Source organism: Tamandua tetradactyla, chromosome X (genome assembly GCF_023851605.1).
Source record: "Tamandua tetradactyla isolate mTamTet1 chromosome X, mTamTet1.pri, whole genome shotgun sequence".
Lineage (NCBI taxonomy): Eukaryota > Metazoa > Chordata > Mammalia > Pilosa > Myrmecophagidae > Tamandua > Tamandua tetradactyla.
The window spans coordinates 59,288,164-59,300,846 of record NC_135353.1 but is presented as its reverse complement, the minus strand read 5'-3'; positions in this window follow the sequence as shown (position 1 = coordinate 59,300,846).

The window sequence follows — 12,683 nt, the reverse complement described above, 5'->3', positions numbered from 1 at the left end:
ATCTCCCATGCTTCCAGGGAGACTTTCAGCCCTGGATGCCATGTTTCACATAGGGGGGAAGGCAATGATTTCACTTGCAGAGTTGGGCTTAGAAAGAGAAAGGCCACATCTGAGCAACAACAGAGGTCCTCCAGAGGTGACTCTTCGACATACCTACAGGTAGGCTAAGCTTCTCTGCTATATACATAAGTTTCACAAGAGCAAGCCTCAAGATCAAGGGCTTGGCCTATCAATTTGGGTGTCCCTAATGTTTGCTGCAGTATCCGGGATTTCCCTGATGGTAATGTTTCATAGTTCCGTAATTTTTCTCCCATTCCTCAAGGGACTTTGCCAATATGTTTTGATTATCTGCTTAATATACTTTGGGACGTACCCAGGCATTACATTAAGCTATACAGGATTAAAGGCACTCATTCTTATATTGGGCTCCTTATATTTGGATTGTTTAAATGATCTATCCTGACACGTTGAGTTAGAGTTTGTGCTACAGAAAACCTAGGTTCTGGACATAATAAAACTTTCTTCCTTTGGTCTCAAAAAGTAGGTAAAGTCCTAAAACACAGGTAATGTTTTCCTTACCCCTATATTCCTATATCCCTTAATTCTGACCTGATCAGCTTTGTTCTTATCTCTAAATACCAGGTTATATATATATATATATAAAACATCCCTTCAAAATCCAGTAATAACAATTATCACTCCAGGCTAAATGTGACTGCTATAAGAGCTTACAATCTAGGCCCCTGTTTTCTTATAAGTATTTTCCAAATGAGATCATAAATATTTGCTCTTTTGTTTGCTCTCTCCCCAATATGTACCTCTGCTGTTGCTGCAGTACTGTTAATGTTTTCCTGTTAAACATAGCCCATAGTATGCAATAGCAGTTTTCCCCCTGTAATCTGGACTTAAACACCCTTTGTACATGAATCATACCTTTGAAGTAGTTCTTGCAAGAACCAATTTACATTTCTAGTGTTACTCGGTGAGATACATAGGTCTATACAACCCATTTCAATCATGTTCACCTTCAATATGGTAATATTACTTATAGACCCACTAGTGAACTACCTTGACTTCTATCTATTCCCTTACATTGGAGTTCAACCTCATTAGCTAACCGTTCATCCATCTCTAGCTTCTAGGTATCTCTAAGTCTCCTATATTCTGTATCATAAGACTCTGATTATACCTATATGCTAATCATAAAAGTGGACTCCTACACTGTCTGTCCTTTTGTGTCTGGCTAACTTCACTCAGCATTATGTCCACAAGGCACATCCATCTTGTCATGTGCTTCAAGACATCATTTGTCTTACTGCTTCGTATGTATATACCACATTTCCTTGACCCATTTGTCTGTTGATGGGCATTTGGTTTGTTTGCATCTTTTGGCGATTGTGAATAATGCTGCTATGAACATCAGTGTGCAAATTTTTCTTTGTGTCATTGCTTTCAGCTCTTCTGGGTATATACCAAGTAGTGCTATTGCTGAGTCTTAGGGCAACTCGGTATTTAGTTTCCTAATGAACCGCCAAACAGTCTTCCACAATGGCTGATTTTACCTTTACCGTGGTCATAAAAATGGAGTCATATAGTATCTATCCTTTTGTGTCTGGCTAATTTCACTCAGCATTATGTCCTCAAGGCTCATCCATCTTGTCATGTGCTTCAGGATGTCATTTCATCTTACTGCTGCATAATATTCCATCATATGTATACACCACATTCTGTTAATCCACTCGTCTGTTGATGGGTACTTGGATTGTTTCCATCTTTTGGCAATTGAGAATAGAGCTGCTATGAATATTGGTGGCAAATGTTTGTTTATGTCACTGTTTTCAGCTCCTCTGAGTATATACTGAGTAGTGGTATTGCCGGGTCATAGGGCAACTCTATATTTAGTTTTCTGAGTAATGGCCAGGCTCTCATCCATAGTGGCTGCACCATTATACATTCCCACCAGCAGTGCATAAGTGTCCCAGTTTCTCCACATCCCCTCCAACATTTGCAGTTTCCTGTTTGTTTAATAGCAGCCATTCTTATAGGTGTGCGGTGGTATCTCATTGTAGTCTTGATCTGCATTTCTCTTATAGCTAATGAGAATGAACATCTCTTCATGAGCTTTTTAGTCATCTGTATTTGCTCTTAAGGAAATGTCTATTCATATCGTTAGCTCACTTTATAATTGGTATATTTAAATTTATACATTTGAAAATATTGTTCTGAGAGGAACTCAGAGGCTTTCATCAGACTACCCAGGGGTCCGTAACACAAAAATGGTTAAGAACCTCTGCATTTCATTTGCTTTTATTTCTTGTTCTGAGAGAAAGGGGCAACACATTTCTTTTTGGCCATAAGTTGGACTCTTTCGTTCAGAAACTCTCCAGCTTATAAACTTGTAGCTCAATAATATTGAAAACCATTAAAACCAGGCTGCATTTGTGTAACTAGAGGCAAAAAAGAACCATCATATGAACTCTGGTTTTCAGCTAAACTTGATTCTTTAGGGTACTGAGACTTCTGGTGTAAGATAATTCTTTTATTGCTGTTCTTGTAGCCAATGCTCCAGTTATTTGCAGTCACAGTAAGAAATTGAGATTTGAGTAGCTAACTGTATTGCACTTAACTGTTCTTCTTCACTGGATGCTCCTGTGAGCAATGTACTTGTGTAGAATTTCATCTGATAAGCAATCTTGCTTCATTTCCCTTTATCCTGATTACTGAAGTGGAAGGGAGAAGGAGTATGGGGTTGACTCAATTGTCAAGGAAATTAAGGAATTAGGTTTAGCTCCCTGGCAACTCAGGCCCTAATGAAGTAGGTTCTTAATGAGTCTAGTCTTCTTTCTTTTCCTCATCTTAAAGGGCTTTTCATGGGCTCATTGTCAGTTTCTGTCTCCTATGCTCATGTGCTTGTCTTCTTTCCCCTCATTACCAGCATTGCTTCTGCAATAAGTGATGCTTGCAGCATGCAGGAAAGTATACTCATACACGTACACATTAGTGAATGACTCGCACTGAGAATTTGAGATGTGCTACACATACGGAAGGGTCTCCTTGTGATTCTGAGTGGTGATACTTGTTCAAGCATTCATTGTCTATGGAAAGCACATATGTAGTGTAAATGTACTATACCCCTACTCTCCCTCCTTCTCCCTCCCTCCCATGCACACAGATATAAACACACACAGGAATTCATGATACAGAGGGCTAAGGGTCAGGGGAGAGGTTTCTCTTGTTCCCCAGGCACTATTCACACCTACAAAGGCTCCACACTGTCCCTGCTGTTGCTGACAACCTGGCCTTGGCTTGTTTCTAATTTTTGTAGATACCTGTGTTCTCAAAGGGAGAAATCAGGTGGACTGCTTGATAAGACTTTTCTCAGCCTGTGGGAAAGCAACTCCCTTGGCTAAGCTTACCAAATAAAATAGTTACAAGATACGCTGGGGTGTCTGCTACCCATGTCTTTTTAAGATTCCCCAACAATAAATTAACCACTTGAAAATTGAGCATAAGTGATTCCCATTCAGCTAATTGCTTTTACTGAGTCTGTCAAAACCTTTCACTTACTCCAGCCCACATTCATTTAGAAATTCCAAAATAGTGCTGTGGTTGGAATAGTGGCTGGAGAACAGCTAAAGTTGCTAGGAAGAGGATATCTTGGTATGGTATCTTGAACCCTGTTGGCACACCTAAGTGGAAGCTTGAGGGGATTCCCAATCTGATAATGAGAGGATAAGCTGACCTGATGTTCCCAGCCTCTTGGTTTTAACACAAGCTGAGCACTGAGAAATGCCAGGCCCTGTGACCAATGGAGGGTGAGAAGCCGAAAGCCAACTGCACTACTTTAGGCTAGCGGTCTAAGACCTACAAGGCAGAGAAAACATTGGAACAAGCCAAGAACTGATCTGAGGTGTATTAGCTGGGGTTTTCTAAAGAAACAGGATCAGCAGGAAATATCTGTAGATACAAAATTTATAAAAGTGTCTCACATAACCATGGGAATGTAGACTCCAAAATCCACAGGGTAGGCTGTGAAGCTGATGACTCCGATGGAGGGTCTAGATGAACTCCACGGGAGAGGCTCACCGGCCAAAGCAGAAAGAGCCTGTCTTTTCTGAATCCTCCTTAAAAGGCTTCTGGTTATTAGATGAAGCATCACTCATTGCAGAAGACACTCGCTTTGGCTGACTACAAATGGAATCAGCTGCGGATGCAGCCAACATGATCATGATTTAATTCTATGAAATGTCTTCATAGCAACAGACAGGCCAGCACTTGCCCAACCAGACAAATGGGTACCACCACCTGACCAAGTTGACACATGAACCTGACCATGACACTAGGATTCACAAGTCTTTCCTGGAATTACAAAGCTTAACTTGCTATTTTCTCTCAACCCTGTCAAAGACTGTGCCATGGACTTATTTTCCTATGTATAAGCAGAACATCTGCAAATCTGATGGTTACCTAGAGCAGTGTAATGAATCATCCTAAAACTTAGTGTCTTAAAAACATTAAAACAACTGTGAGATACAGTTTCTGTGGGTCAGAAATCCCAGCATGGTTTAACAGGTCCTCTGTTTCAAGGTCTCTCACAAGGCTGCAATCAAGGTGTTGACTGATGCTGCAGTCATCTCACGGTTCTACTGGAGAAAGATCCACTTTTAAGTTCACTCATGTGTTTGTTAGAAAGATTCATTTCCTTGCAGGTGGTTGGACTGAGGGATCTTTGCTGGCTGTTGGTTAGACTTCCCTAAGTTTCCTGGTGCATGGCCTCACCACTGTGGTAGTTTGCTTCATCAAAGTATGCAGGCTGAAAAGGCAGTGGAAAGAGATTGCCAGCAAGATGGATGTCACAGTCATTGTGTAGCCTTATCATGGGAATGACAGCCCTTCCCTTTTGTAGAGTTCTAAGTCACTAGGTCCAGTCCACCCTCAAGAAGAGGGTAATATACAAGGTATGGGGACCAGGGGGTGAGGATCATTGGAAATCATGTCTGAAGCTGCCTGGCACACATATTATAATGGAAAGAGCACCCAGACTGGAAGTCCCAAACCTTGTCTTCTAAGTCTGACTCTGTCGTTAGCTAGCTGTGGAACCTGGAACAATTTTCCTATCTTACTGTTTCCTAACTTTTCCTTAGTCTAGTATGGGGATTAACAATACCAAATATGGGGTAAAACAAAGTAATAAGTATAAAGGTACTCTGAAGAACTTTTTATAAATATTATGTATTACTTTTTTTGCCCAGATCCCTGAATCCATTCAGAAGAATGGATTATAGTGTTGATGTCATAGACTCTGGACCTGGATGCATGAGTTCAAAGCCAGTTCTATGTGACCTTGGTATAGTTGCTTAATCACTCTAAGCTTCTGTTTTCTTACCTGTAAAATGGGAATTATGATAATACCTACTTCACAGAGTTGTGAGGAATAAATAAAATAATGTTTATAAAATATTTAGCTAAGCCATTACCACAAAATTAGAACTCAACAGATGTTATTTATTATTTTGCTTTATTATTATTTTGTGACCATGTGAGAGTCATTTTTATCTCATATATATATTATTATATATATATTATTATTATTACTGGCACATGCAGGGTCCTGGAATTGAACCCAGTTCTCTTACATGGCCGGTGAGAATTCTATCATGAGCTACCCTTGCACAACCCTATCTCAGTATTTTTAAAAAAGAATTCCACATTCTCAAGTCATAGGCCATTCCAGTGTCATCACTCCTGCAGAACTGAGAAACTATTTTTCAGTTTCAAGATCTCATTTCTTCTCCTCCTCCTCTCCTCACCCGCAGTCTCCCAAGTGCACACACAATTCTGTTCTAAATATCTCCTTCCATACCTCATTTCTTTCTGTATTTTCTACTGTATGAGGATGACAGTGAGTGAGATTGAAGGATAACTTTTTTCCTGAGAAATGGTCACAGAAACCTACCCAGAGGGCTAAAATTTGCAAAAAGTGAGAGAAGCTATATATACAGAGAGAGAGACTGAAAAACGAAAAAAAGCCAAGAGGAGATTTTTTAAAATGATTCCAAAAGCAAACGGGGGTCACCTTCTGTAAGCAAAAGACTGTGACCAAATGCTTCAATGATCACATTGTCATCATTTCTCCACCTCCCTCCCCTATAACACTGTATAAAATCCAGCTTTTACATAAGCTTCTTTGGCTGGTTTTTTAGACAACCTCTGTATAATCACAGATGCTGCTGGTTCTGTTCTTTGGTAATTTCCAAGGTCAGAGCAAGGAGATTACAGTAGGGTTAGAGAGTGGGTTTGCTACACCAGTCTGTAAAATGAAGATGATAGCAGTAGTGCCTACCTTGCAGGACGGTTTTGAGGATTGAGGGAGATAATTTCTGCAAAGCATCAGGCTCACTGAATAGTAGCTACAATTTTATCACAATCGTAGTATATATGTTGGGGGCAGGAAGCAAGAGTTGGGGTAACTTCAGTAATTGTAGTTTTATACAAGGCATTGAATGTGAAGTCCACAGATATAGATTCAAGTCCAGAATCAATTCCTACCCCACTCTGTGACTTTGAGAGGGTGTTTTTCCTTCTCTGGGCCTGGTACTTTGGCAACAAGGTACCCTACCACTCTCGACTCACCTGGGTTGTGGCGCCAGCCCCACCATTTTGTTACAGCAATGGCCCCAGAATACTCATCTGTTTTGCACTTAAGCATGGAAAGATCTTTCTGAGGTTAACTATAAAGTGAAATATACAACTCCAGTAAGAATAAGTACTAGGACAAATAGGATGCAAGTTATCAGAGGGGATACAGGTTTCAACCCAATATAAGCACTTTTCATAGTGTAATGGTTGAATGCATAGAATCCAAAGCACATTGTATTGTGGTCCAAATCTTGCCAGCCACTTATTAGCTGTGTAAACTTGGGCAAGTATTTTAATCTCTCTGACTCTCGGCTCCTTCGCTTGTAACATGGGGATAATAGTTGCTACGTCATAGAGTTGTTACGGAGATTAAACCACTTAATATTTGTAATGTGCTTAGATCAATACCTGAAATATGCAAACACTGTACAAGTGTTTGTTAAATAAAAAAAGTAAATAAGATTGAGGACTTATTAAGAAATGGAAAAACTGCTTTGATAGGCAGTGAGTTCCCTGTCACCCCTAGTACCCTAGTAGAGGCTGGTGATATTAAGTAGATTCAATTATCAAGACAGGATTGGACAAGATGGAATTTACAATCACTCCCTGATGAAAAGTTCTATGACTTGCGTCCTAAGGTCACCCAGCTAGATAGTAGCAAGGCAGAACTAGGGCAAAACCTTGTAGGTTAAGCCAGGACATTGTAGAGTTTCCTTTCTCCTATGTCACCATCACCCTTGTTTAAGCTTGCGTTTTCTTGGATGACATTTTTAAATGGATGCATTAAATTCAAAGGTATAAAGGATAGGCTTAACCAGCCACCTTTCTCAGAAAGCAACATTACTCTGAAAGTCATTTTTTCTTTCTGCTTCTTAGTCAGAACCTGGAAAACTCTGATGGGCAAGAGGTTTTTGGTGCTGAATGTTGTATGCTTGTTTATAATCCCTCCATTTGTGAGGTTCTTGCTCTATTAAATTAGAAGAATTATCATGCATAAAATTAATGCCATCAGTTTATCAGTTTTATGTCTGACCTTACTATACCTGCATCTGTCACTTCACTTTGGCCTCTTATTTGGGCAGGGAATAGCATCCATTCTTCTATCCTCTAGCACCTGCTACTCTCTAGAGACCAAAAACGTGCCTCCAGGTGAGATTGCTCAGTGAAAGGCTGAGAGAAAGACTGCTGGAGTGACTCTGAAATCATCAGATTTGGCTGATGTTTTAATAGACCGTGCAGACAAACAGCTTTGAGAAAATTAAGACCAAAGATAATATCTTATTTGGAAAGCCAGAATGGACTGTAGCCTACATAGGTGGAGCATCCTGAATGGTTAGGGATGGAGTATTAGTATTTCCAGCTCTAAACTAGGCTGAAATCTAAACCAGAGATGCCAGACAAGGTGTAAGCACATAGATGAATGAGTTTCCTAAGTCACTTAGGTCCACAGCATGCCCTATGGCCAGGAAGAATTCCTGCGAGGCACATAATTCTTAGGGTCTTGGCTGCAGACCCCTGCCAATCCTGAGAATCCAGGGGACATCTGCATTCTTAAAGAAGGTCTGGGCCACTGGGTCTTTTTAACCACTCCAGGAAATGTGTCTATTGTAAGAAATTGTCTCCAAGATGCTATCAGGGTGGAGATTCACCTATAAGAGAAGACCCATTCTAGGTCCGGAGAGAATGTCACTTAGCAACTGCAAATGGCAAATTGATTGGAATCATATTCCTGCTTGGCCAAATTCCATTGGGTGGGTTGCTTAATATCTCCAAGCTTTAATTTCCTCTTCTCTAAAATAGCAATGATAATAAAAGTCCTGCTTCATTGGGTTATTGTGAAAGTTATCTAGGATAGGAATGTATATAAAGCACTTAGCATTGTTCTTGGCAAAAACTAAGTGTGCAGTTAATGTTAACTATTACAATCATCATCATTATGGATCAGCAACTGGAAGCAGATAAGTATAACTATTTTAAAAAGTATATATATTTTTTCATACATCTCTGAATGGATACTGTGTTTCACAATAAAGTCATGATAAAAAAGGGAAAGTGGTGTAATAGAGTGGTTCAGAATGTACTACAAATCATGGCTCATACCCCAAGCTCTGCCATCTATTCTCTCTGAATGAGTAAATCACCTATCCTGTTGATGCTCGCAGGTTATCATGTGAATTAAATGAGTAAACTCCCATAAAGTGCTCAATGCAGTGCCCTGCAGTTAATAAACTAATGTCTATTTCTGATTACTATCTTTATAGTTGTTTCTTCCTCCACAACTTTCAACCCTGTTGTGGTCTATGTGATTGTAACAGCCTTCAACTCATCACTCCAAGTTGGGGGTCAGGTTTGAAGTTGAGATCATCAGCTGTAGAGCATAACACAGTGGTAGTGCAAAGGGGTAAAGCATCTTTTGCCTATTAGCAAAAACCACTGGGTTTGGGCATTAGATTGGGAGGTTGGGCAAGATGGTGGCATAGTGAGGTATGGAATTTAATCAGTCCTCCACAGCAGCTAGTAAATATCCAGGAACAGTACAAAAGAACTGCTGGTGGAACCTCAGTGACCAGACACACAGCGTACAGCAGTTTGGACCAATTGTAATGGCTGAAAATACCACACAGAACTGTAAGTCCCTCAAGATGCGGAGGCCGGTGCCCCTCCCATATGGGCACAGCAGACTGGTTCCCCAACAGGAAAGGAAACAGACTTTACAGTAGCCAGGACTTAGCTCAACCAAGCTCCAATTGAAGAATTAATTAACAAATTCTGACTATTGAAAACAAGCTCCCAGCATAGATAAACCTGGAACAACCACTGAAGGAACTAGGAGTTTTCACCCTGGAGATAGTGAGCAGGATTAATGGAAAAAACAAAAACAGAGGCTTTTTGAGTTGGACAACACAAAATACTGGAAAAGCACAGGACCCCAAGAAAAGAGGGCAAATAGAGCCTGATGATACATAAAAAGCCACGTACAAACCCAAGCCCTTGATTGGCAAATCTGAGGAGTGGGGGGTCCATCTCTGAAAAGGTTTTTTTTTTTGCTTTTATTTCCTAACAGCTCATTAGATAGAACTTCAAACACTCTCAGGCTCTGATACTGCCCCAGGCAAGGGTGAAACTAAGACTTATCTGAGAGACAAAGTAACTAGTCAAGTGGTGGGAGTTAATTCCCTAAAGGGTGCATCTTCCCCAAGAAAATGGGGGCAGAACCCAGCTCAAATGGAATCCCTCCTTCAAGGAATTCAGGCTCCAGGGGCTGGAAAACAGAAGCAACCAAAGCCTGCCAATTACTTCACCTCACCTCAATCATGCCCCTGGCAGGGAAAGTCTGCTGACATTAAATGTAATGCATCACTTTATGCTGGTGGGAATGTGCCAGCAGACAAGCACCACGTGCTGGGCAGGATAAGGAAAGCACAGAGTATAGAGGCTTCATAGGAAAGTCTGACAAACTTCTGGATCTTATCCTCAAGGAAAACTGATGCTGGCTACTCTCTCCTCTTAAGACACGGGCCTGTTTGGTCTGAGAAAATCTGACTGGGGTTTATTATATCTGAGGAGACCCTCCTCAAAAATAAAGGCTCCATATAGGCAGGGCAAAAAACAGAAAAACAAGAACTGAAAAATTCTGATCAGTTAAATAGAAGCTATGCTAAAGGTCTAGAATAAGTTGAATGAAATGCCAAAGAACAGATAGAGAACACAGCCAACCAACAAGAAAAACTCTAGGTAAAAGAGTGAAAATAACTTCCAAAATAAACTAATCAAGGATATCAGATGCCTAGACACCAGCAAAAAATTATGAGTCATGCTAAGAAAAAACAAAGATATGGCCCAGGCAGAGGAGCAAACTAAGAGTTCAAACAAGATATGAGAGTCAAAACAACTAATTAAAGATGTTAAAAAAAAAACATGCTAAATCAAATAAAAAAGTTGAGGGTCGATATAACAAAAAAGATGAAGGACATAAAGAAGATATTGGATGACCATAAAGAAGAACAAGAAAGCTTGAAAAAAAAACAAATGGCAGAATTTATGGGAATGATAGGCACAATAGAAGACATGAAGAAAAAAAAAAAGCAATGGAAACCTACAACAATAGATTTGAAGAGGCAGAAGAAAGAATTAGTGAACTAGAGGATCGGACATCTGAAATCAGACACATGAAAGAAAGCATAGGAGAATGAATGGAAAAATATGAGCAAAGTCTCAAGGAATTGAATGACAACATGAGGCATATGAATATATATGTTGTGGGTGCCCCAGAAAGAAAAGAGAAGGGTAAAGGAACAGAAAGACTAATGGAGGAAATAATCACTGAAAATGTCCCATCTCTTATGAAAGACATACAATTACACATCCAAGAAGTGCAGCATACCCAAAACAGAATAAAGCCACATAGACATACTCCAAACACTTACACATCAGATTGTCAAATGTCAAAAACAGAGAGAGAATTTTGAAAGCAGCAAGAGAAGAGCAATTTATCACATACAAGGGAAGTTCAATAAGAATATGTGTGGATTTCTTAGCAGAAACCATGGAGGCAAGAAGGCTGTGGTATTAAATATTTAAGATTCTGAAAGAGAAAAATAACCAAACAATAATTCTATATCCAGCAAAACTGCCCTTCAAAAATGAAGATGAGATTAAAGTATTTTCAGATGAAAAATCACAGAGAGAATTTGTGACTAAGATAATGACTCTACAATAAATATTAAAGGGGCCACTACCAGCAGATAGAAAAAGGCATGGTAGAGAAGTCTGGAGAAGAATGTAGAAATGAAGACTATTAGTAAAGGTAAAAACAGAAAAAATACTGGGTAAGACATATAAAATCCAAAAGAGAAGGTGGTAGAAGAAAATACTACCTTTACAGTAATGGCATTAAATGTTAATGGATTAAGCTCCCCATTCAAAAGATATAGACTGTCAGAATGGATTTAAAAACAACCTATCTATATGCTGTCTATAGGATACTCACTTTAGGCCCAAGGACAAAAATAAGTTGGAAGTGAAAGTTTGTGAAAAGATATTTCATGCAAACAACAACCAGAAAAGAGCAAGGGTGACTACTAATATCTAACAAATTAGACTTCAAATGTAAAATAATTAAAAGAGACAAAGAAGGTCACTGTGTATTAATAAAAAGAACAAGAAGACATAACAATCAAAAATATTTATACACTGAGCCAGAATGCTCCAAAATACATGAGGCAAACACTGACAACACTGAAGGGAGAAGTAGACACCTCTACCATAATAGTTGGAGATGTCAGTTCTTCACGCTCATCAATCAATAGAACATCTAGACAGAGGATCAATATGATTGAACAATATGATAAGATAAATGAACCAAACTTAACAATCATATACAGAATATTACTTCCAAGAACAGCAGGATACACATTTTTCTCAAGTACTCATGGATCATTCTCAAGGATAAACCATAAGCTGGTTCACAAAGCAAGTTTCAATAAATTTGAAAAGATTGAAAGTATACAAAACATTTTCTCAGATCATAATGGAATGAAGTTTGAAATCAATAAGAGGCAGAGGGCCAGAAAATTGACAAATATATGGAGGGCTAAGTGGCACACTGTTAACAACCAGTGGATCAAGGAATAAGTTACAAGAGAAATCAGTAAATATCTCGAGGCAAATGAAAATGAAAACACAACGTATCAAACGTTATGGGATGCAACAAAGGCAGTGCTGAAAGGGAAATTTATTGCCTTAAATGCCTATATTAAAAAGAAGAAATGGAAAAAATCAAGGAATTAACTGTTCATTTGAAAGAACTAGAGAAAAAACAGCAAACTAATTCCAAAGCAAACAAAAGAAAAGAAATTATGATGATCAGCATAGAAATAAATGAAATTTAGAGTTTGAAAACAATTGAAAAAAATCAACAAAACCAGAAGTTGGTTCTTTGAGAAAATCAATAAAATTGATGAACACTTGGCTAGGCTGAGAAAGAGAAAGAGTGGGAGAAAGATTGAAAGAGATGGTGGAGTTTTACAGACAAGGTAGGGTTT